The sequence below is a fragment of the Capsicum annuum genome, unplaced genomic scaffold, assembly GCF_002878395.1.
Source record: "Capsicum annuum cultivar UCD-10X-F1 unplaced genomic scaffold, UCD10Xv1.1 ctg1716, whole genome shotgun sequence".
NCBI lineage: Eukaryota > Viridiplantae > Streptophyta > Magnoliopsida > Solanales > Solanaceae > Capsicum > Capsicum annuum.
The window spans coordinates 43,563-70,710 of NW_025822807.1; the positions used below are offsets into that span (position 1 = coordinate 43,563).

The 27,148-nt window shown below is 33.3% G+C and overlaps 1 long non-coding RNA gene across 1 annotated transcript; it reads left to right on the forward strand.

Moving 5' to 3' along the window:
- Positions 1-8,088: 8,088 nt before the first annotated feature.
- Positions 8,089-18,060, forward strand: LOC124890428. The gene is made up of 4 exons (XR_007049169.1): positions 8,089-8,191; positions 11,759-11,822; positions 17,554-17,642; positions 17,884-18,060. It is a non-coding gene; the product is annotated as an uncharacterized LOC124890428 (long non-coding RNA).
- The last annotated feature ends 9,088 nt before the right edge of the window (positions 18,061-27,148 follow it).

Here is a 27,148-nt window from a genome sequence, read left to right on the forward strand (position 1 = left end):
CATCTACACACGTTACAGAACTGTTGTTTTAATTTGAAATTAATGTTGCTCCTACACTTTAAGAAAATGTACCTTCAAAACTTAAGGGGTCTTGATCAATAGAAAATTTGGAGAATGAAACAAATCTAAGAAAGACCTTATGCCTAAGAACTTTAATGTTCAAGTTGAAATACTTATTTGAGTCACTTATCTTTCAGCTGTCTTTTTACTGGAACTGGTGCAATGAAGTTGTAGATTGGTGGTAAAATAAGTGGAGTATTGTATTCAATCAGGTGTGTTTTTAAACTTTGTCTCAAATTTTTCATTTTTCTTGCTAAGCTTGTTGGCTTCTCGATTATGTTTGTAACTTATTTTTGATATTAAGCATGTAGCAATAAATTTGTTGTTAAAATAGAAGTATGTATCACTTTTATCTTATTTTTAAGGTAAACTAGTTTTGTTTTCTACTTTAAGAGCATAAGTTTGAATAATTTAGTGAAACTATTTAAGTGTCAATTGATCAACTTAATTATGCTTTCTTTGCTAACTAGTTCTTTATATAGAGCCTGATCATACATTATCACTAATTAAGATTTCCAACAAGGTTAATTATTAATTAAGACTAATTGTCGTATTTCTTATTAAGCTGGTTAATTAGCACTGATTATTTTTTTTATTTCAACCTTAATAGGAAGATGAATAATCTAGAGCGTAGTTGGATGTATGAGAGGTTAGATGGCCGAGGAGGTTTATACTCTAGATTTGTAACCGGGGTGGATGAATTTATTGAATTTGCATGTTCTCAACCAAATTGTATGAGTGGTGACAAAGTTAGATGTCCATGTGCAAAATGTCAGAACTATAAATTCATTGATGTTGAAACTGTTAAATGACACCTTTATCAATCTGGATTTATTGAGAACTATTTTATTTGGAAGCATCAAGGGGAAAGAGATGATATAAGTGGGACTTCTTATAGTAATGCATTGCATACTGGTGGTCAACCTGCATTCGGAGAGAATCCATACCGACAAATGTTTTGGATGCAGCTGGTCCCAACTTTTCTCAGGGTTCAAGCTGGCAATCCTATAGCAATAGTGAACCCGGGTCATCTCATCCTTTTTAACATTCAATGGAGGAATATCCTAATCCCGTGTCCAAAAAATTTTATGATTTGCTAGATGCTGCTGATGCAGAATTATATCCCGATTCATCCCTCTCTCATCTTGCAGTTGTCTCTCGAATGTTGAATATTAAAATAGAGAACAATATGTCGCAGAGAGGCTATAATCAAATGATGCAATTGCTTAAAGAGTCTTTACCTGAAGATAACATCATGCTTGATAGCTATTATCAGACGAAGAAGTTAGTACGTAGCTTGGGTTTGCCAGTTGAAAAGATTGATTATTGTGAATCAGGATGTATATTGTATTGGGGTGATGATGATGGACACCTTACATCTTGTAAATTTTGTAGCAAGCCAAGGTATAAGCATTGTATTGGCTCTCGTAAGAGAAAATTGGTCCCTTACAAGAGAATGTATTATTTTTCTTTGATTCCGAGATTACAAAGATTTTATGCATCCCATGCTACAGCTGCTGACATGAGATGGCATTATGGGCATAAAAAAAAAGATGGTGTGATGCGCCATCTATCAGATTCTGAGGCTTGGAAGTACTTCAATGAAACTCATCCCTTTTTTGCCGTTGAATCAAGAAATGTCAAGTTGGGGTTATGTACAAATGGTTTTCAATCATTCAATCAGTCTGGAAGAAAATATTCTTCGTGGCCAGTGATTGTCACTCCATACAATTTACCTCTAGGAATGTGCATGAAAGAGGCTTATATGTTCTTAATAATCATTGTTCCAGGTCCCAGCAATTCAAAACATAAAATTAATGTTTATTTGCAACCCCTAATAAAGGAATTGACCTTGTTGTGGGAGGCAGGTGTGGAAGCATTTGACATCTCAAAAAGGAAAAACTTTCAATTAAGGGCAGCTTTGATGTAGACAATTAGTGACTTTCCGGCTTATTCTATGTTATCAGGATGGAGTACTGCGGGTAAATTAGCATGTCCTTATTGTATGGAGAACACAATATTTTAGATTGTAGCATGGAAGAAAACAATCCTGGTTTGATTGCCACAGAATGTTCCTTGACCAACATCACTCATTTAGGAGAGATCGAAAGAACTTTCTTAAAGGCCAGGCTGTCAAAAGACCTCCCCCAACAAATAGAACAGGAAAGGAAATTTTGGACCATATTTGTAATTTAGGGATAAGAAATATTACAGAGTTAGATGCAGAACAAGTTAATAAAATAATATGTAAGACATGTGGGTGGAAAAAGCAAAGCATTTTTTGGGATTTGCTATATTGGAGTTGTAACATGATTCGACATAATCTTGATATGATGCATATTGAGAAAAACTTCTTTGATAATGTATTTAACACTGTTCTTAATTTTGATGAAAAAACCAAAGATAATCCACAGTCACGGTTAGATACGGCAAAGTATTGTGATCGACCTCAATTGGGAAAGAATAGTAATATACAATATCCAAAAGCTGTCTATGCATTAGACAAGGAAGCAAGAGCGATCTTGTTTAATTGGGTGAAAGACTTAAAGTTTTCAGATGGGTATGTTTCAAATTTGGGTAGGTTGCCAGACACAAATACAAAAAGTTTCCAGATGGATATGTTAAATGATTTATGATAAGAGCAAGCTTTTACTTACGTCAAGAGTTACATGATTTTCTTCTTGTTGGTCTTTACCACTTGTCGAGTATTGTTGACAGCTATATTTTTTTTAAGGCTGAAGGAGCTACGGTTAGTTAAGCTTTGATTTTTAAATAGAACCATAAGAATAAGTAGCTTGTTTGTGTTGATTCTGAGTTGTTGCAATAATTGTTACTGGAAATTTTTGCTGCTGCTGAATATTTTCTTTTGTTGGAGCTGCTGCTAATTTTTTGCTTTGTTTCCAGCAAGCAACTGTAATGACAGTTATGTTAGTTTTTCTTTTTGGGGGCTAAAAGAGCCACACATAGATTAATTATAGAAAATAACCAATCCATATACATTCTCAAACGAGAACTGTGAGTATTTCAGTGTCAAGCATACAAGAAATTGAGTCTTTACTTGTGTTGTTCAGATTCCAAGTTTGATATTTCTATTTCTTTCTTCCTTTCCCTTGTCATACAGAAACTCTAAAGAATGAATAATGTAGTTGAGACTCTATCATTCCTTATTGCAATATCCCTCTTCTCATCTTTATTGAAAGGTGTTGTATTATGTTCCATGTCTGAAGTTGAAATTTTGATTCTGTAATTTCTTTACTGTGATGTTTGGAAGGTTGTTTTTATCCATTATGAGAAATTTCCTTGCCTGCCTTTGGTAGTGCCTGAAAGGAATGGAAATTTAGTAGCTGTGTACCTGCAAAACAATAAATATGATTAGCTAAAAAATCTGCCTGTAAGTTTTCTTCTCTGTAGGTATGAGCCACACCTTTATTTTTCTTATCTCCATCGCAATGGTCCATGTCACTTCCCAAACGCCACGAATAATTTTGCTGACAGTAAGGGAATCTGTCTCAATCATCAGAGATGTTAACCTATTATTAAGACATTGTTGTAGTGCATAACTTGTTTGTTACTATAATTGTTGCTGAAAATTGTTGTTGCTGCTGAATGTTTTTTGTTATTGCAACTGCTGCTAGTTTTATGTTATTTTTTCAGTAAGCAGTTGCTGCTATTTTTCATGCAAACAGCTGCTACTATGCCACTTTGTTTTACAGCTATATTTCCTGATAGTTTCTCTTATTTTTTTTCTTTGTTTTGTTGCTATGCCAAGATGTTTGGTGATATTTTTTTTCCTTAGAATAGGGTAAAGAAACTTGGTGGTGTGTCATGATTCTCTTTTAGTTTACTGCTAATGTACGTTGGTCTCATTCTAAATACTTGAAAATTCTGTATAGGCTCTTAAAATAGATCGAGATCCAACTCCAAGTGAGTTAAATTTGCATGTCCATACACATAATCATGATAGAAAATCTTTTATTGGTGAGCGTTCCCGACTTCTAAATGTAAGTCCATAACTTACATCTAACTATATGATACTCATCTCTTATTTTTCTTTTGTGTTGACATAAACTTGAGTCTATTTTAATTACTTCACTTGTTACAGGAAAGGTATGAAGAAATTGTACAGAAAAAAGTACAATGTGAATCCGAATTGACCAATTAGAGACATATTTTGAAGCTGCGGGAGGAGCAAAGAAGAAAAGACTATTTGGTCTTGGATCTGAAGCTGCCAGTTACTTTGAAAAAAAACTTTGTACCTGCAATGCTTCCACATCATCAGTAGCACCTTCGATTTCTATACCGACAACAAATATGGAGGAATTTGTGAAGCAATTGGTTCCGGCCCTTATTACTCATTTTCTTCCGATAGTTATTGAGCGTGTTGGTGGTATTAGGGTAAAAGAAGGGGTCGTGCTTGATCCTCCTACTAATGATGATGATGACGACGTTGATTCGTTGCTTCATATTATTTGTAGTCCATGATCGTTGCACATATTTTTGATAGACTATTTTACATTAGTTTATGTTTGACAAAATACTTGAAATTGTGGGTGTTGGACACAATTGTTGTGAATTTTTCTATCTATTTGAATGTTGGATATTTAATCATTTTATAATTTACGTGTTTCAACTATTTTCTTATAAAATTATTAGCGACAAAAAATTAGTGACTAACTTTTGTCGTTGCGACTGAAAAACTTTAGGGACGGATTAATTTAGTTGCTAAAGATGGTTGCAATTAGCGACAAAAAATAAGTGACTAACATCAATCGTAGCTACTGAAAAACTTTAACGATGGATAAATTTGGTTGCTAAATATGGCTACTCAGTCGACCAAATTATGTTGCAACGGATCAACGACAAAATATTCTGTCGTAAATTAAGCCACGACCAAAATGAATTTTGGGAATAGCAACGCTATAGCAACGAAAATGTACGTTAGTAATATCAACAACCAAACTATTTCGTCGCTACTTGGTCACAAATTTTACGACGGAATTTAAATTTTTGGCACTATGAGGTTAGCAACGAGCAATATAGCGACATAACATTTTCCATTGCTATTCCGTCGCTATTTCTATTTAGCGACGGATTTTCATACAATAGCGACGAATATGTCGTGTCGCTAAATGCTGTTTTTTTGTAGTGGGGCCTTAATAGATCCACCCCTGTTATCAACGCCACAAGAGTTTGGACAGGGAAAGTAATGTATATTATTTGAAAACTACATAAAAAAATATTATAACTTACAATAGTGAACAACTTATAATATCTAAAAATATATTAAAAATATGATTAATTATCTAAATACTATTTGTGTTGTATAAGTTGAGACAAAAAAATAACATATACTGAGCCCGTGTTATCTGAAAAACAGTAATATAGACTCATTGAATTTTGCTTTCACATTCTTTACTAATGTACACATTTATCGAGTTTAATTTTGATCTGAATTAAATTTTTTTAAAAAAATTATATATTTGAATAATAAATCACAATAATTGATAATTTAAACTATTTTAAGAATGTATGCAAAAATTAATCTAAAAAATAAATTTATTACATTTTAAAATTTAAAAGATATCACATTAATTGATATGATTATTTAGGATAAATGTTGGGTCCGTACTTTACACGGGTTTCTCGTATTATAAGTTAGTTCCATTTCAAAAAAAAAAATAATCCTTTATTTAAATCTATATCTATAATCTATATATATATCTATAATCTATAATCTATAGCTATAATATATTAAAAGTGTGAAGACCCTTAGAAAAGTGATTTGAACTTTTTGCCCTTCATTAAAAGTCTTTAGTTTAGACAAAATCATCTTTTTACCTTTTTAATAATTAATTAATTAAAAATTAAAGTATCCTAAAATATATGATAAGAGAAAATTTATGGTAAATAAATATTGATAGATTTTCTTTTTCCTTGTGTACATGAAAAGGGAGTCTTAAAATAGAAGTTAAGAAAAAAAGAGAAAAGTATATTTAAAAAGTGATATATGGTAATAAAAAAATAAATGAAAACAATTATTAGGAGAATTAATAATTGAGTTGTACTAAAATATATGATAGGAGGAGAAAAATATAATTAATGCTCATGGCAAAATGTTAAAAAGTAAGAACACGTTAATATCTCTTTTGTTAGGATTTGAAGGTGTTCATGTAAATTTGGGATATCTCTTTTTGCTTTAAAAGTTTGGAGGGCCAAAATTGTCATTTAACGATTTTTTCTCGAATTATTATTTAACCATTAAAAATGAAGAATACAAAAATATATGATAAAAATAATTATATGGTAAGGGTCTAAGAGATAGTAGGAAAATTAATGTAGACTACCTAAAATATATGAAAATAAAATTTAAAAAGACTCCTAATTCCACCAGAGGTTTTCCTAAATCCTAAATTAATACACTACGTGAAAGTTGTGAAACATGGAAAATAGTAAAATTCAATAATTAAGAAAATTAAATACTACCATAAATAGTTTTTTATTAAAAAAAAAAAAAAAAAAGCAGAACACTACTTAAAATAATTTGATAACATAGTTGATTTTTATTTTAGGTAAAATTTTAATTACTTTTAGATGTAGGAGTCTCTCTCTTTCTCTCTATATATATGAAATTTTGTTACTTCTTCAACTCCGTTATTATATTAATTTTATTTTTTTAAAATTTCATGTTTTAATAGTTGTTTGTTTTCATACATATTGTGTTCAATAAAATTAACACTATATTAATATTGAACTTTTGTCTACTGAATTCATAGAATAGTATAAGAAATTAGTTTTTTCCATGTCTGATTGAATTTCTTGTAATTATTAGAGGTCAATATATGACTTGACTTTATTAATGTATCTTTGTTATTCATCTTGATTATGCAAGAACTATATTTTCTTCATGGACATAATTTATATATAAAGTAAGTGTTCTCCAAAAAAGCTTTATAACAATATATTTTTTTTGGAGCATAATTTATACTTAAAGTAAGTATTCTTCGTAAAAGTTCTATACGTATTTAGATATCTTATAACATATCTATCCATATCATCTTATTGTTCTTTGTAAAGTTTGATCCATGACATTTGTTTGCGTTTTGATCTCCTTTACAGATGAGTTATGGAACTTCTTAAAACTAGCTTTTCAAACAATTATATGATAGAGCGAAGTTTTATTATTTGCTTTTTATTCCACCATGTATTCAAAGTGGAAAGAAAAGTTAATTCTCCGAGAATTAAAGTTACACGAATACTATTATTTTTTTCGCTAAATAATATATTTGTTGTCTTGGTAAAATTATTATTCGTTCTTTAATCAAAATATGAATAAATATACACTATAAATCTGTGTGCTTTCCTCTGTTTTATATTACTTATGGGTGCCGTATTTATGTTATGTAATCTGCTTCTGTGCTTTACTATGTGTTTGTGTGGTATCTCGTGCCTTGAGCCGGGGGTCTTTCGGAAACAGCCTTTCTACTTCATCAGAGGTTAGAGGTATGGACTGCGTACATCTTACCCCCAGACCCCACTAAGTGGGAATACACTGGGTTTGTTGTTGTTGTTGTTGTATAAATTATTATTGATAATAGTATTCAGGGATTCATATGTACGTTAGTACTTATATTTAAGCCTAAAAAATTGCGTGGAGAGTTTCATCAATCACTTAAAACTTCTGGTGGTAAAATATATATATGTTTACATTAAAATATATATTTATGTTTACATTATTATATTAATTTGTAAAAATCTTTGAAAAGTGATTTAAACATTTACACTTCATTAAAAATCTCCGCAATAGGTAAAATCATTTAATTTTAAATAATCAAACGTTACACATGTGAGGCACTGCGGTTAAACTAGTACTAAAATAAAAGAGAAGAATAGAAAAAAGAATTAGAATGTTGTAAAATACAAAAATGTACACAATCTTTCTAGATTTTAATGTTTTCATTAGGAGGGTAATTAGTAAATTAGACTAAAAATTATGCACGGAAAAATTCCCCTCTTCCCTCGCCTTTTCCTTTTTCAAAGGGCACGATTTCCCTTATCCACAATTCTTTCATTCAACTTGCGCTTTTCATCGTCCTCTTCACATCAGGGCAAAAGTGCAATCGGGACAACGAAGGTTCATACTTCGTCATATTCTTTCACTTTTTATGTGATTTATTTGTTCTTTGTTTACTTTCTGCTATAAAATTTATATCTGAGTTCAGTATGTTGTTCAATCTATATTTTCTTACATGTATTAGGTTAGTTTTGTTCGATACCCTTGTTTTTGAGGTCTGATTACAAAGTCTGTCCTTTTAAGAATTATTGTTATGGGTAACATAAGTGATTGCAAAATTTCTTTGATAGATCTTTGTATTTTTCAGTAAACTGGGATTTCTGTATTTGGGCTATTGTATGGGTTGTTTTCAGATCGTAAACTATAAAGAACAACTTAATGCATATTTTTATTTGTCGAACTAGTTTAGTTACTAGCAAGTTTTTGTTCTGATCTTTGAATTATTTTCAAGTTGGTCTCAAGTAACCTTTAATACACTATTGAGTTAGCCCAACGTGCTCACTTGACATTGCTAATTGGAACATTGAAAGTACAAACTATAAGGTAGAGTTATGAATTAGTTTATAAGTAAAATTTTATAATGAAAGAGGATCATGTATTAAACAATTGATAGTAGGATAATATTAAGTACATTAAACAATTGATAGGAGGATAATTTAATTCAAGACCTTAAGGTGTTTGGCTGGGCCACTTTGAACTGGCATTGGTTGAATGAACACGAATTGAGATATCCATCAGTTATTTTGTTGTACTCGATGTACATGAATGTTTTCTTGGATACAAGTTCATAATAAAGAGCACCCAAAGCTATTCTGATGCAGGGGGTTGACCTGTTTTCAAACATGTTCAAGCTCTAAGATTCTATGGTTGGAGCGACATACGTGAAACAATAATAGGTGAATGGTTAGAAGAGATTTCCCAAAATTGGGTAAATTTTATTTTTTGGGATTGTAAACAACTTGAGCCTTGTATGTCAAAGTTTGCAGTGGGTTCTGATCTTATTCTTTTGTTTCCCTTAGTCATAAATTATTAAAAGGTCTTTCTTATATCCGGTCATCGGTAGTTGTTGGTTCTAATGCAACAAAGTTGGTATGTCTTCCTATACAGAGTTATAAGAAGGACCATAAATTACTGAAGGAATGCAAAAAGATAATAATAATGAATTATATCTTATATTTCTTACATCCCTAGAGAATACATATAGTGGAGGGAAATAAAATTCCCTTTAGTATACTTGGTGAATCTTGAACTGATTAGATTCTTCCTGATTCTGGAGTGCTTGTTTATAGAAACTTAAACTTTGTAATTTTTTATGCTGGTAAAATATTTACATTCTGGTAAAAAAATTGATTCTTCACATTCTTAGATAATTTTCCAAAGTCATGTAATTATGGTCTCTGGAGTGAGTCTGTTACTGAGGTTATCTTAGAAGATTTGTGGGGTAGGAGTGTTGTATTTTCTGAGCAGTTAGGCTTGTAGGTATATCATTGTACTAGCCATAGTATTATAGTCATTGCTTATGATATATTTCATATTCCATGTTGAAATTCACTAACAACTTATAAGAGATCGAGGCCATCCCCAGCTATAGTTACACCACTTTTGGCTTCACTTTCAGGAATAGACACAAGACACATACTCCAATCTTATTTACTTGATTATTAGCTTATTAGCTTGCTTGCTTATTTATCTACTTGTGTATGCATTTAGATGCTTTGCAAGACAAATATAGAATGAAAATCTAGTTTAAGTAAAATGATTTAGAGTATCAACTAGTTTCAGTAGTTCTTTTTTCCTTAATGATGTTAGATCCATATGCATTACTAAAATGTAGTGTCAAATACGATAACATCCCGCACTTTTGGACTAATATTAAACCGTCTTTCCTACGTTTATGAACCCGGACCGTATTACCCCGTACCATTTATAGCTTAATTTAGTTTTTAGTTGCATGCTTAAGGGGCTTATGCCCCGAAATTTTTCTAAGTGTTGAAAGACTTAGTCATATTTTAAGCCCTTAACTTCAATGATTTCTAATTGGTCTTTCCGACCCCGAGAAGTAGATTTATGAGTTATTTCATGCTCAGGAGTGTAAAGGGCATGTCTTGAAAAAGTTTTAGATTTTTCGGATGAGGTTTGAGCCGTGTTTGGATCACGAAAATAGTAGGTCACCGTGATTGCATCGCGTCACGATGCCTATGGCGATGATCCCTCAGGCGCGATGCGATGGACTCCAAAATTGGGATTTCAGTTACGAAGTTAATTTCCAAAAGGCAGTCTCATCTTTTTCCCATAGCCCCAAGTCGTAATAACATGAAATTAAGTAGTCATTAGGACATTATATGCCAAAGATTACTCAATTTTTATCCCAACTAAACTGTAACTCCTCCCCCAAAGATCAAGAGTTCAACCTCTAAGTTTAAGATTCTCAAGAAAGTGTCAAGATTAGGGTTCCATTCTTCAAACTAAGTAACCTAAGGTACGTGAGGCTGTCCTAATCTCATGGGCATGTGTTTTATAAATTTGAACAAGCTTTAAAGTTACTCAAGTATGTATATGTAGTAAGATTGGGAGTTCATTTTAAAAAAGGCTTGCAGTGTGAAAACAATTTGAGAAAAATACGGAATAATCATGGGGTTTCTTTTCATAATCTTGATTTATAATTTTGTATAGATGCATTTTAAACTCGAAGGATGGTTTCGGAAATGAATTGTGGATCCTTTTATCCCATGATAATGTTTATGTAATTTGTATGTCATGTATTGTAAACTATTTGAGAGTATGATTTAAGAACCCCTTTTTGATCATAAGAGCTATGTTTAACCAATGTTGGGCTAGTTTATAAATGATGACAATTCCTTGAGCATTAAAGTTTTGATAATCAATATACATGTGTTGATGAATGAAATCCTTTTGATGGTCATGTAAATGGTTTGAATGAGAAGGGCGGTGTATAGATACAATACGAATGACTTGGAAGTCTGGGTATGACGATACCATTGCCCTTAATAGAATAAGAAAAGAATAGATTGTAAGCATGATGCATGTTTTCTTATAAGATATTAAAACTGGGCTTAAAGAGGGTTAGATGGTCAACCGAAGAAAGCACGAGTTGGGAGATTCTATGCTGAAATCGTGATTTGCTCACACGAGGTTATGGTGCCATGCTTTTTGATCTTGCACACTTTGATTCATGTCCTCCCGAACTGGGACTATGGTTAGGTGACCTGTTTTGTGATCTTGTGCACCTCCAAGATATGTTAATTTGATTGGAAATTATGGCCCCGTGATTTGTGATCTTTTGTGTCCCCCCTTCCCGCCTTTTTATACTCCAACCCTTGTGGCAAACTTAGGTTGGGGGCTTAGCCGCTGAGTTAAGGGCGGATTCCATGTAGCCCATGAAAGTATGGACTTGTAGGGTGTACCATGTAGCTCATAAATGCAGAAATGAATTGAAGCACAATTGAAAGAACTGTTTTTAAGGCTCATCATATTATGCCCATGTGTTTTCAAAGGTTTTATGTCAACATGTTTTATAATGTGCTCTCACTTATGTTTTATAAAGCATATTTTGTTTTTGGACTATTCTACGTACCGGTACATTTGTATTGACCCCCTATATTTCAGGATCTAAGATGGAATCCCAAGGTCTCGCTAAGCAGTAGATCATTTTATCAGATGATCGAAGTTGGTGAGCCTTTCTTGTTCTGGAAGGTCTTGGTATATGCTATATTTGCATTTGGTTTTAGTTCATGGTCCAACCGGGGGCCTTATTCCAGTTTCAAGCAGATATTTTTTTCGTATTATTAGAGATTTTGCGGACTAGTGTTAGATGTTCTTAAATGTCATATTTGTGTTGTTCAGTTGAAATAAGAGGATGACCATGTTTCCATTTTGCTATGTTTTTTCGCATTTCTTTATAGTATATGAATTAAGCATATGATTTCTAGTTAAGAGGAATCTCGGACCTTCATGGTTTGAGATTCTCATCGCGGCCAGGGCCTCAGTTTGGATCGTAATAAACTTGGTATCATATCAAGGTTCATGGTCCCAAGGTATTTGCAAAGTCATGTTGGGTAGATTCCTTTTTATGGGTATGTAGCGCGCCACACTTATAAGGAGGAAGCTACAAGGCATTTAGGAATGTTTCACTTTTCTTCATGTTCTAGATCGTGCCATTGTGTTGTCCATTTCGAATATATCCATATTCCTTCTTTACTCTAATTTTATTAACTATGTCTCATTTTCGAGTTGATTCAAGTGTAGAGTCTTAGAGTCTAAATGAGGTGGCTCCTTCAAATTGAGTCATAAAAGATTATGAAATTGCACAGGGATTTGAGAGGAGTTCATAAGTGCTTTAAAGTGTATTGATTTAAGCTTATATCCCTATCTACATCAGTCGTGCGTTTGAGCCTGAGGTATGAAATGTATTCAGTCCCTTTCAAATTTTTTATTGCAGATGTCATGCTTAAGGATAGTGATATACGTCAGAGTGTTGGAATAATATTTCCACCTGAGTAGTAATACGTGTTAAGGTGTCATACCCTATTGGTAGTAAGATGATCCCAAAGTTAGTGATATGAAGTCACAAGGTTAGAAGTCAGAGTGAGGGTGACTTTTGTATAAATAAGTAGTTTGAGTTGTATAACCCTTAACTGAGGGGTGGGTTGCTCTTTAATGGTGATCGGCCAATATTGTAACAAAATTTTTAGAGTGTATGGTAGTCTATAGAGAAAGTGTTTGGCTATGATTATTATTTATTCAAAATAGGGAAGTATCTCAGAATGGATAGCTATGGTGGTCGTAGAAATTATTTAAAGGTTGTGAATGGAAAGTGGTAGATTAGTCAATAAGTTATGGGTAGCAACTCATTGGTGTAAGTGGAATTTGAGGGTAGTCTAAGTGTATACTTGGGTAAGTAAGTATGATGTGAGAAAGTAGAATATGTAGATAAGATCGTAATGGGTTATAATATAAGATTAAGGTCGACTATGTCTATTATGTTACCTTACCCCCTTGACTTTCTTTTCTTTAGTAGTTGTAAACTTGTACTACATGTGAGGAGGTGAGTAGTGGATTTTGAGGTGTAGTAGTAATGTCATGGAAGGGATGTGATTATAGGTAGTAGTTAAGTGAAATAAGGTATTTGGGTTGATTTCCCAATTCGATGGACTAGTATAATATTTGGCATGCTTCATCGCATGATAGATGCTAGACTATAGGCTTGAACTTTAGACGTGGATGGTGGTGATAAAAAAATATATAGTAGCTTAAGATTAATGATGCATGTTTGTGGGAGTAAATGGTAGGCTTGGTTTGATGTATGTAATAGCCTAGATTGGCAACTTGTGGAATAATGAGTGGACAATTGTGATGTATATATATACACATGAGAACAAGAGTAAAATGATGAATTATGTAGAATTATTAAATGGATAAGATCGTGAGTATATAATGATAAGTTGAACCCCAGGTATCATGTTGTTAGATAAGGTTCTATATGTATGAATGTCATGTGTACCTAGTTCACGTTCTTAAATTTTGTAGTATGGAGAAGTCTAGAGAGCTCAGCGTTTATGTGTATGGTGATACCCCATTGTGTGGAGGGTTGTGTTTGTCGACTTAATGAGAAGATATGTCCTCAAGTCTAGGATTGTGACTTTGAACTAAGGGGGAGATGATGAATTAAAGTAGTTCCCGAATTCTCTTGATGTGTCAAGTTTCAGGAAAAAGTCGTGATAAAATATATTCCTATTCAAGAAAGCTCCTCCTACTTTAATTTAATGAGTACATTCTACCAATGTCTTATGTATTGAAGTCATGTCTATGCCTAAGGCCCGAGTTTGTATGTAACTTATGTTATGATCTGACCTCCAAACTAGAAGCAGTAATGTCTCAGTAACCCAATCTTTCTAGTATTCAAGCCCTATGTTATGTTGTACATGATCCATAAAAATCCATGTCTTACATCATGCTTGGACCTAAGAAATTATGTTTCTATATATCGCCGAATCATTCTATGTCGAATTTAGCCAAAGTGATAAAGATTATGCAAAATCATCACTATCTTAGCTCTAAAAATAAGAAGCAATAGCTTTAAGTGGCAATCTTTGTCTCAGGAGTTGACCCCTTGAGTTCCACCTTCATATTATACCGCTCATGATATATGCCCACATGTTTCTCACTGTGCCCAGTCCTAAGAACTTATGTTGTGTAGGTTTTTGTCCGAACGACTCTCTGATTAGGATCTAGATACTTGATATATGGAGCACTTCGTGTCTATTGTATTATATCTTCATCTCATATCCCATATTAAGTAGTGCAATAAGTATATGGTATAATCAAATAGTGTTGCTCCCTTTCTTAATACGTATGCTTGCGTCCCTCAATGACCCTCCGATGATAGTAGTTATGGAAGAGTAGTAGCGACTTAGGAAGGGGGATTAGATGTTCTTGAATGTAAAAATTTTGATATAATTTCTTTATTAAGGTTATAGGTGATGGAGGAAAAAAGGAGATGAACTTTCGGTATGTGCAAAAACTATTTATGAGAGTGACTGAGATTGTTGGTTTTGGTAGGATATCCATAAAGTGGGTGTAGTAATGATAGGCTTGAATGTTGTGGTTGATGAAAACACAAACCAATGTGCTATATGGTTAGTACTCCCTAAATAAAAACTCGAGTGTTTTTTATGGTAGTGATAAGGTGAAATAATATTCTTAATGGGATATAGAGTACAGGGTCTTGTAGCTTAAGCTAGCACCTTTTTTCTCTGAGCTAGGCTTCAACATAGAAGTACCATGCAGTGGGACTCAAACTCTTATGGTTAGATGTGTGATGGTAGAAATATAATATGGAAAGGACAAAGTATGTTATCTAATGTTAGGGGATAGCGAGTAGTGTCCTTAAGTTTAAGTCTATTCGTTGTATCATGTAAGGTAGAGAATGTTTCTATCCCTATCTCCCATGAAATCTCATCTCATGATTGTACCACTGTAAATAAGGCCTATTATCACCAAATTAACTCATGCCTTATGTTGTGATGATTATAATTCATAGAACTCATGTGCAAGATCATTCCTATGTAAAGTTTCATTACCTCATGCTTCGTGCTTACGCGTTTCACAAAGGGTTATCATGAAGCTCTGTTGATGCCTTTGCATATTTGGTTGAGGCAAAATATTCAGTGAAAGGTTACGTTCTTTATTCAATACATTTAGAGCTTCAACAAATTCCTACCCATCATTCGGGGATGAATGATCCCAAGGGGAAGATAATGTAACACCCCGTACTTTTGGACTAAAGTTAAACCATCTTTCCTACGTTTATGGACCCGAACTTTATTACCCCGTACTTTCTTAGCTTAATTCAGCTTTTAGTTACATGCTTAAGGGGCTTACGGCTTGAAATTTTCTAAGTGTTGAAAGACTTAGTCATATTTTAAGCCCTTAACTTCAATGACTTCTAAATTGGTCTTTCCGACCCCAAGACGTAGATTAATGAGTTATTTCATGTTTGGGAGTGTAAAGGGCATGTCTCGGGAAAGTTTTGGATTTTTTAGACGACGTTTGAGCCATGTTTGGATCACGAAAATAGTAGGTCATTGCTATTACACCACGTCGCAGTGCCTAAGGTGATGAGCCCTCTAGCGTGACGCGCTAGACTCCAAAATCGTGATTTTAGTTACGAAGTTAATTTTCAAAAGGCAGTTTCGTCTTTTCCCCATAGCTCCAAGTCGTAATAATATGAAATTAAGTCGTCATTAGGGCATTATATGCCAAATATTTCTCAATTTCTCTTCCAACTAAACCCTAACTCGTTCCCCAAAGATCAAGAGTTCAACCTCTAAGTTCAAGATTCTCAAGAAAGTGTCAAAATTAGAGTTTCATTCTTCAAACTAAGTAACCTAAGGCACGTGGGGTTGTCCTAATCTTATGGGCATGTGTTTTATAAATTTGAACAAGCTTTAAAGTTACTCAAGTATGTATATGTAGTAAGATTGGGAGTTCGTTTTAAAAAGATCTTGCATTGTGAAAACAATTTGAGAAGAACACTGAATGATCATGGGTTTTTTTTTTCATAATCTTGGATTATAATTTTGTATAGATGCATTTTAAACTCGAAAGATGGTTTTGAATATGAATTGTGAATCCTTTCATCCCATGATAATATTTATGTACTTTGCATGTCATGTATTGTAAACTATTTGAGAGCATGATTTAAGAACCCCTTTTTGATCATAAGAGCTATGTTTAACCAATGTTGGGCTAGTTTATAAATGATGATAATTCCTTGAGCATTAAAGTTTTGATAAGCAATATGCGTGCATTGAATGAATGAAATCCTTTTGATGGTCATGTAAATGGTTTGAATGAGAAGGGCACTGTGTAGATACAATACGAATGACTTGCTAGTCTGGGGTATGACGATACCCTATTGTGAATTGCCCTTAATAGAATAACAAAAGAATGGTTTGTAAGCACGATGCATGTTTTCTTAGAAGAGATTAAAACAGGGCTTAAAGAGGGCTAGATGGTTACCCAGAGAAAGCACGAGTTAGAAGACTCTATGTTGAAACCGTGATTTGCCGACACGGGGTTATGGTGCCATGCTTTGTGATCTTGCGCACTTTGATTCATTTCCTTCCGAACTGGGACTATGGTTAGGTTTCCTTCTTTGTGATTTTGCGCACTACCATGACATGTTAATTTGATTGATAATTATGGCACCATGCTTTATGATCTTCTGTGTCCCCCCCCCCCCCCCCCTCTCCCCCCATTATTAATACTCTAATCCTTGTGGTAGACTTGGGTTGGGAGCCTGGTCATTGAGTTAAGGGCGGATTTAATATAGTCCATAAAAGTATGAACTTGTAGGGTGTACCATCTAGCTCAAAAATGTAGAAATGAATTATAGCACAATTGAAAGAATTGTTTATAAAGCTCATCATATTATGTCCATGTGTTTTAAAAGGTTTATGTCAACATGTTTTATAAAGTGCTCTTACCTATGTTATATAAAAGTATATTTCCTTTTTGAACTGTTCTGCGTACCAAACTATTTATATTTACCCCCTATAATTTAGGATCTAAGGCACAGACCTAGGGTTCCGCTAAGCAGTAGATCAGTTTATCAGACGATCGAAGTTGGTGAGCCTTCCTTGTTCCGGAAGGTCTTGGTCTATGCTATATTTGAATTTGGTTATAGTTCATGGTCCGACCGGGGGACTTGTCCCGTTTTCAGATAGATGTTTTTTTCGTATTGTTACAGATTTCGCAGACTGGTGTTAGATGTTCTTGAATATTTATGAACTCATATTCGTATTGTTTAGTTGAAATAAGAGGATGACCATGTTTCCGTTTTGCTATGTTTTTCTGCATTTCTTTTTAGTATATGAATTATGTATATGATTGCCTGTTAGGAGGGCTCTTGGAATTTCATGGTCGAGATGCTCATCGTGGTCAGGGCCTCAGTTCGGATCGTGACAAATACATATAATAAGTGCTCGAGGTACATCTTTTATTTGAAAAATGACTTTAGTTTTATATAAGATCGTTAGTTTGTTTAATCACATTCTCTAAATAAATATTTTTCTACTAACTTCAATTCACTGCATTGTTATACCAAGTGACAAACTTATCAGTTAGAAGATTTGGAGTTTTTGTTTGTTGATGTAGCTACATTTGTTCTCATCTATAAAATTCTAGTCATCATACAATTTTCATTAACTATTTATCCTTCATTGTTTCAGCACAACAATATGGAGCGTGAGACGCGTGGATACAACCACATTATCAAGTGATATTAATACAAAGCAATAAGCAACTACTTAACACTTTTGTATATTTGCTTAATTATCACGGAGCTACCTACTATATTATGTAATGTTTTAAGTCATCATATATGTAGTTATATAACTTTAGTTTGATGGGGATCTGAATTGGTAATATTTGTTTTTATGGATATTGATATTGAAGTTTAATTCATGTCATATGAGTAATCTAGTAAAATTATTTATTCAACTTCAGAATTAAAAATTTCAAATAGAAAAAGATGATTTTCAATAAAAAAATAATGACAGTTATAAACTGTCACTATTATATTTTTTAAAAAACGGATTTGATAAAATTAAGGGGGTCATAAATCCCCACAAATTATTATTTTTAACGTATTAGGATTATATTGTGGGGATCAAAAATTGTCATTAATTGCTTTACAAATTATCACAAATTAAAATTTTATTTTGTGGTGGACATCGTTGCAGTTTAAAAAAAACTGCCACAAAATCGCTCGTGACAAGGCATAATGTAGCATTTTTTGAAACCGTTACAATTTATTTTGTGGGGATCCGAGGCTGCCACAAATCGTCAACTAATCTCCACAAAATGAATCTTTTTTTGTAGTGGATGTAATTGTACGTATCTGTGAAGAACTCAAATGGGACAACAGGATAATGATATAATATGATGACAATGTTGCAGTTATTATTGATGAAGAAGGAAATTCAATAGGAACTCAAACTTTTGGTGCTATTGTCTGACCGGGACAAGAAGCATTGGGGCCGAGACAATCGAATATGTGTCAGAGAAGCAAACAAAATAAAAAATATTAAATACTACTTAGTAGTTATTTGGACATGTGATTTCATCTCGTCATTTGAAATCATGAGATAGAGTTAGCATTTGGACATGTAATTTATCGCTGACTTCATCTCATAATTTTATACAATGAAATGAAATTTTAAAATTTTCAAAAATCTTAATTTGAGATTTCATGTCATGATTTGAAAACTTTCAAATACAAAAATTGATCCACAAGTATATAGTTTGCAAAAAAAAAAAGATCCATCTATTTATATCTGTCAATCATATTTTATTTCATATGCAAATAAAATCTATAATTCATATTATTACTCTTTAAACCTTTATATCTCATATAATCATACTCGCACCATCATAAAATTTATTATTGCTTCAAACCTATTCTATTTTACGATTAATTATTCACCAAATTCATAATTTAAAAATTATCTCTTAGAATAAACATTATTTATTTACACAAAGCTATCTCATTTCCGTCACATGCTTTATTTAGTTATCCTTCAAAAAAAAAATTGTTGGTAGATAATTATTATGTTGTTAATGCTGATTTTTAGAAGACGAAAAGATTTTTAGCTCCATATAAAGGACTGGATATCATTTGCAAGATTACATAGAAAGTGAAAGAGAGTTTCAAAACACTAAAGAACTGTTTAACTTTAGGCATTCATTTTGCGCGATGTGATTGAACAAACTTTTGAAGCTTTAAAAAAATAGATTCAGAAAGCTGAAACAAGGCATGAATCATTATGATGTTGATAGACAAGTGACAAATGTCATAACTTGTATTATGTTATATAATTTTTTTTCTAGAATATCAAAGAAGTGATGAAATATTCACGGTATATGAACATGAAGATTTAGTTACTAGTAATATTAACCAACAAACGGCTTAAAGTAACAATGTTGATTTGTCTTCTCGGTCATTTGATTGAGAAATGCAAGCTCAATATGAGGAGAATGTCCGTACTATGTGGGACAATTATATTAAAGAGCAGTACAAGACAACTCGTGTTCAATTTTATTTTTTTATTCAACTCAAGTTTGATCAATAAATGTTATATTTTTTTAGAATAGCTTTGTGATAGTATATCATGCTTTTGTGATAAACTCTTGCTTGTTTGGTAAGATTGTATAAATAATTGGGGCAATTTTTATAGTTTTCACAACTTCTAGAATTTCATGTTTATGAGAAAACATACAACGTAAAAAGTCTGAATTGTATTTTCAAATAAAACCTCAACTTCATCTCATGATTTCAAATCATGATTCTATCATATTTTATCACACATGGTGAACGGGCCTTAAGTAAAACAAAATAAAAAGTTTCAAAGTCAACATTTGGGCAAACGAGCTCGAAATCGATGTCTGAAAGTTCTTATCGGTCCATATGATAATAAAGCACTCTTAAATGAACAATATGGAATTGTTCTGAGGGTTTCCAAAGTGATTTAGACAGTTAAGTTGCATACTTGTCATTTAGAAGATTAAGAGCTGACCACGATCAAATATATGTCTAGACGACCTTGGATCGCTGATTTGGAAGTTTCAATAGGTGCATACTTTGAAGGTTATTTTAAGCGTGATTTACATATTTAATTTATATCCCAAGGAGTTCAGATGAGTTTCAATCGCTAAAACAGAATAAGGGAGGGTACCTCACACAACTTATACTCCCTCTATCTTAATTTATATGTAGTTTGATTAAGCATAGAGTTTAAGAAATAATGAAAGACTTGAAATTTGTGGTCGAAAATAATAAGCCATAGGTGATTGTGTGGCTATATATCATCTCATTAAGGGTGACATTGACATTTTAAAATTAAACTGGTACTAAATATAGAAATATTTTATTCTTTTCAAAATTGACTAAAACGAAAGTGTGTGATATAAATTGAGATAGAGGTAATAACATTTTCAAAATCAAAATTCCTTATTCCAAGTATATTTTCGAGACCTCGACTTTTGATTAAGTAGATTTTGGATGAGAGGTTGAGATTCATCACACGAGTAAGAATGTAATATCTTTTTCTTAATTATTCACGATTTCTTATGTTTTTAGCAATTCAATTCATGAATTTAGTTGGAATTTAGAGTTTTTAACCAAAATTCAAGTGAAGGGAAATGGGGATTTTAGAGGAGTTTATGGGCCAGTTTTGCATGAAAATTGAGATAAAAGACCCTTGGGTTATGAATAACCTAAATAGGAATAAAATTTCTATTTTTACCTTGAAGGTTTGGGGTTTATATTTTATTGAATATTTGACTCGATTGATTATATGTCAATATGGATATTAGCCTTAGTCTGCTTCTTGTTTAGATACATCACCTACTTCATTGGAAGATTTCTATTCCCCAAAGGGATCAAGGAAGGACTGGTTAAGCCCCTTCTATTTCATTCTTTGTAGTAGTGCATTGGGCATGCTTAGTCTATCCTTGTCGAATCATATGGATATCATAGTCTCGTATACTCATTAGAACTAGTATTTGAATACATTAACAGTATTCAGGAGGCACTAAGAAGTAAGAAAATGCAAGGTAATTTCATGAGTTCATTGTTGTGCTGCACAACAAGGTAAATTAAGAGTTGACTCTGGTTAAATGAATACTTTTCGTAAATGTATAATAATAAGGGTTAAGGATAAAGTGGTACTACATATGTAATGAACCGATTAATACAAGTTTGGAGCCATGCTGATGCTTCTCCTTGCTAGAAGCGGATTGTGTCATCACGGTCCATATCACTGGTAGTGGTGAAACCTCATGTTACCGGATGTACCCCATAATTCTACAGATTAAAAACCATTTTGATAATGCTGAGATTCTAAACTCTAGCGATTTTTTAGATGATTAAGCGTGGATATTCTCACACTCGTAACAAGGTTTACATAAACAATGTTTGGACTTTAGATTAATTAATGGATCGTCTCACTTAGCTAGCATAAATCATGGATTTATTAGGCCCGAAGTTATTTCTTTTGTGTAAACAACATAAACCCCAAGTGTTTCCTACATAATTACCATCTCTCCCAACTTTTTTATAAATTACTGAAAATCTCATATATGATACATTACTCGATTATATGATACATTGTGATATGATACATAATTAACATATTTAATGTGGTTAAATATGAAATAAGAGGTAATTAAGCATTATCCTGTTTAATGAAATCCCATAAAAATAGGAAGTGTCATTTTTAATACATTATTAGCATAACAACAGAATTTTTTTTAAATTTGAATGTAGCATTCATATTTGTTTCATCATATTACTTCAAAAAATAATTTGTTGTCCAAACTTTCATACTATTTTATGTCATGAATATTTTAATTTTGCTGAGACATTTTGAAATTTGGCAAAACGAAATTATTTATGAAAATTACAAAAGTGATGGAATTGTAGTTAGCAAAAGTGTTTCGTATTTCAGGTTGATTTCTGCTCTTGTATCAGAACTTGGCATAGATCAAGCAAAAAAAATATAGATGTTCGTTATATTGTTGACGGAAATACGGCTCCTATGGTTATTAGAAACGACAATGGTGTTAAGGTTAACGTTGAGTTAAAAAATATTTACATCTTTTGTAATGTATCCGTTATGCATTACTACAACCAATAAATCGACAGAAGATAGAGAATTTGATGTTGAAACTGGTGCAATGATGTGCGTCGAAGGAATAGAATCAGATCCAGTTGCACTTACCGTTGTTGAGTTGAATAATCAGTACTCTTTGTATGTACCAAAAATTAAAACTAGAAAATTCATCACCAATTGTCAAAACACTGAAGTTAAAGTCAAGCAGTTGTAAAAGGATAAGAAAACTCTTAAAGTTGTAATAGAAAAGTATGCGTTAGATCACAGTTTTAATTTTTGAGCTATAAGATCTGAATAAAAAAGGTATTTCAACCTGTGTTTTTTTTGTGTATGTCTTTGGTGTTTATATTCTTCGTATGCTAGATTATAAAATATTTTCTGGTCGTGTTATTCTTAGACAATATCATATAAGAACGTGCGGTGGATGTTATCGTAGATGTGTCAAAATGCTGTGTTAAGAATTGATTAGAGTAGTGCAATTGTTTAGAATTGTTTACTGCCCGATACATAACTTTTTATTTCAAAAAAATTATTTTTTCTTTTATAAAAAACTTATAATTATTTATTAATATATGCAGTTATTGGTTAGAATGTCGTAATGAAAATTACAGTTGGTACATGAAGACATCTTGCTTGATTGATTCGGATCTTTTTTAAATTCGGAGATTCAATGATGAACATGCATGTTTAATGAGTGATAGGGTGTTAAAGCAGCTGCAAGCTATAGTTACCTTTGTTAGTAACTTTACAAAGCCAAAATTAGTAAACTACAAGAGGAAACACACTTCAGCAGACATTATTAAAGAAATGAAAGTTGTGTATGGTGTGACAGTAATTATATGAAAGCATGGCGTTCCAAGAAGCGTGCTATAGAAATGCTTAGGGGTGGAGCTGCTGACGGATATAGACAAATGCCGAGATACATTCATATACTAAACTCTGTGTATCCGGGATCACGCAACAGGATGTATAAAGCTGTAGATAATGAATTCAAATATTTGTTTATAGCTTTACAGCCAATGATGCATGGTTTCCACCATTGCAGACCAATTGTTGTGGTGAACGGTTCTCATTTAAGTGAACCGTACCAAGAGACTTTCCTTTCTACTAGCACTCTTGATGATGCAGGTAAGACTAATCATGTGGAAAATTCTTTATTAGCTATTATGATACATTACCAAACTTATATGATTTACTATGATACATAACTGTACAATTTATGATACATCACTAACCGTTATGATTAATTTAACGTATTCTTTATAGGTTGCATAAAAAAATTTATAATACCATTCTGTATCAATTCATCATTTATTATTCTTTATAGATTGTATTTTACCAATTTCTTATGGTGTTGTTGACTCAAAAAATGATTCCTCATGGACATGGTTTTTCGAACAGTTTAAGCATGCTTTTGAGGAGCGTGAGAACATGCGTGTTGTATCAGATCGTAATGAAACAATAATTAAAAGTGTCAGTAATGTGTATCCAAAAGTTCCTCACTATAAGACCCCGCAAAATTCTAAACTTAACTCAGTCCGTTAAAGCTTGAAAAGAGGTCCTGGACTTAGAAATTTCAGCTAAGTGTCTATACTTAGAATTTCTTTTAGCCTTCATAAGTTGGAGATCCTATTTTATGACCCTTATAACCTTAAAATATCAATCCTTGGATTGAATCATGATCAGGTGTGTCAGTAGGACACTTCGGGTGAGAATCGAATTTTTCGGACCTCATTTGAATCATATTCAGGTGACCAAAATAGTGTGTCGACGCGATCTCAATGCGTTGCGTTGCCCATCGCGTCGACAGATAATTTTTTTCCATCTTTCAGTGCAATTCCATTGAACCAACACGAACTTGATGCGGCACGATGGTCATCGCGTTGATGCCATCGACGCGGCGTGTCGCTGGGCACGCTTTTCAGTAATTAAATCAGTGTCCAGAGGGGTATTTAGGATATTTTTCCCACTTCTATTCAGCCTTAAAACACTAGATTAAACCCCTAAATAGGCAAAATACTCTCATTATTCACTAAGATCCTCTCAAGAACAAACCCTAGTCCATCAAGTCAAGATCAAGACCAAGAAATTCACCATTAATCTTTACGAATTCAAGTAGCAAGGTATGTTAGGTGTTCATCCAAGGGTTTTCTTCCACCCTTGGAGTTCAAGAATCCTTTTTAGATTACAAGTTGATTTCTTTCACGAACTTCATATTGAATTTGATTATATTCATGATTGTGATATAGTTGGGTTTATAACCCATGATTAATCGCAAGTTTCTTGAGAAACAAATAGCATGTGTGTGTGGTTATATGGTTTCATGTTAAAAGCCCTTGAATTTGTGAGTTTGGGATTTTGATCATAATACTTGCATGTTATATTATTGTCATGTGTATAAATTATGCTCCTCAACTGCTTGATGAATTGCTCATGTGGGTATAATAATGAAATCATATCATGTTAGCATGTATAAAAGTTCATGCCATGCAAATATTTTCTAAAATGCCTCAATGAATGAATTATGACAAAGTGTCTAGCTATCATGCTTTCAAGATTGTGCTATGTTTTACAATTTACGCAATCAAGTCTTGGGGGCATTTAATACCCGACAATCTAGCTGTTTACCTAGATTTATAGTAGTTTCAGAATAGTCTTAGTGATGTCATGTACACTAGTACTCAGTCAGATAATAGAACTCACTATATTCAGCCAGTTAACAGAACTCAGTGTATTCAGTCAGTTATAAAAACTCAATGAACTCAGTCTAGCTCAGATAGGTAGCATGATCAATAACAGTTCAGTTAAGCCTAGTATAGTCTAGAATTAGTTCAATATTTATTCAGTTGGGAGTAGGAAACAACACCAAGTGAACCCAAGGATAGGGGCATTCCTGTCAATAAAGGGTTTGACCCTTAGTAGCAGTCCCTGCATTATAGAAATACGTAGCCAGCATAGGTTGAGATGTCTTCCTGACAGTCTAGGGTTGATACATGTCGTATGAGTTTTCCAACCAGCGAGGGTTGATGAAAGGGATTCCTTTCAGAGAGGGCTAACTTATAACCATTATTAGTATCCTTAGGCAAGGTGCTAACACCCTTCCAACTGGGGTCATGGATTGGACCCCAACTCAGTTCATAATCGGGGTATGTCGGTTAGATGAACACTCCCACATTTTAGTTTCAGACTCAGTATAAAACCTCAATTCGGTTTTAAAATTAGGACTGACAGATACAGTCACCCAGCTTAGTATAGAACTCAGTTCAGTTCTATAGAATCAGGACTGTCAAAAACAGTCATTAGTTAGCAGTAATACAATATCAGTAAGCTCAGATATCAGTCATTCAGTTTTAGAACTCATTATCCAGTGCTAATGAAATCTCTGTTACAGTATACGTAGTTATGCGCATAGCATTGCATAATCAGTAGCTACATCAGTTTCAGATATACATGCACTCTCATTCAGTTATATTTATGCTATGCAGTCAGTTATTATTCATGCATATGAACCCATGCATTCAACCTTACCTTACCTAGCATACCAGTACATTCAAAGTACTGACGTATACCTTTCTTTTGCGCCATAATGTCCTATATCATAGGTTTAGATGCACGGGCTCCTGACCGTACCTAGCAGTATAGATTATTAGTAGCAAATTTAGTGGTGAGTCCTCATAGTTTGAGGACAGAGTATTATTTTCAGTTATTAGTACTTCAGTTTGGAGTTAGTTGGGGGCTTATCCCATTAACTCCACTTTCAGACAGTTCAGTTATAGGTTTTTCAGACTAGATTATTTTAGATAGATGTTCAGTTTACAGTATTGATTTTCAGTATTCAGGATTTGATTTTAGTTTTAAACCTTATGGCAATTTTTTGCCAAATTTTTATATTATACAGTATTATTATTCAGTGATCGCAGCAGGTACCAGTCATGGGTTAGTTTGTGGTCCTTCGGGATTATGAGCACCGTGTGACTTCCGGGGTGCAAAATTGGGGCGTTATAAACTTGGTATAAGAGATTAAGGTTCAAAAAAGTCCTAGGAAGTCTGAAATTCGCATCTCGTAGAGTATTATGCATGGGTGTGTAGCGCACCACACTTATGAATAAGAGGCTATAAGGCATTTTAGGAAAAGTTTTCCTTCTTTCAGTATTCATATCGTGTGAGTGAGCATGACAAGTTACACTCTCAATCTAATCCTTTTCTTACTTTTGTTTAAAGAATATGCCTCCCAAACAGAATAACGGAAGGAGAACAGAAAATCAGCCAGTAGCTACCTCCGTCCGTTCAGGCAGATCCTTTGAACGAGCATGTTTCCCATGGAGAATTTAGAGCAGCTTTCACCACTCTATCTTATTATATGGCATCCTAGAATGAATGCCCAGCTGTCGTTCTGGCTAACTCAGTGGCCAATACTACTACAGCTAGAATTTGGGACTTCACCCGAATGAACCCTATAACTTTTACCAGTCTAAGTCAGAGGAGGACCCATAGAAATTCCTTGATCAGGTGCAGAAAGTCACAGATATTATGCGGGTAAAAGCTAGTGAGAGTGCTGAGTTGGACGCATATTAGTGGATGTGGATCACTCATGGTTCAAGCAGTGAAAGGCAGAAAGGGCCGCTGATGCAGGGCCCATAGAATGGGAGGAGTTTGCCACTGCTTTTCTAGAGGTTTTGGAGTTCATTAATCTGAAGCAGGGCAATATAACAGTGAAAGAGTATTCTCTCAAGTTTACTCAATTAGCCAGATATGCCCCTCATATGGTAGAAGATAGCAGATCTAAGATGAGTAAGTTTGTGTCTGGCGTGTCTAATAGTGT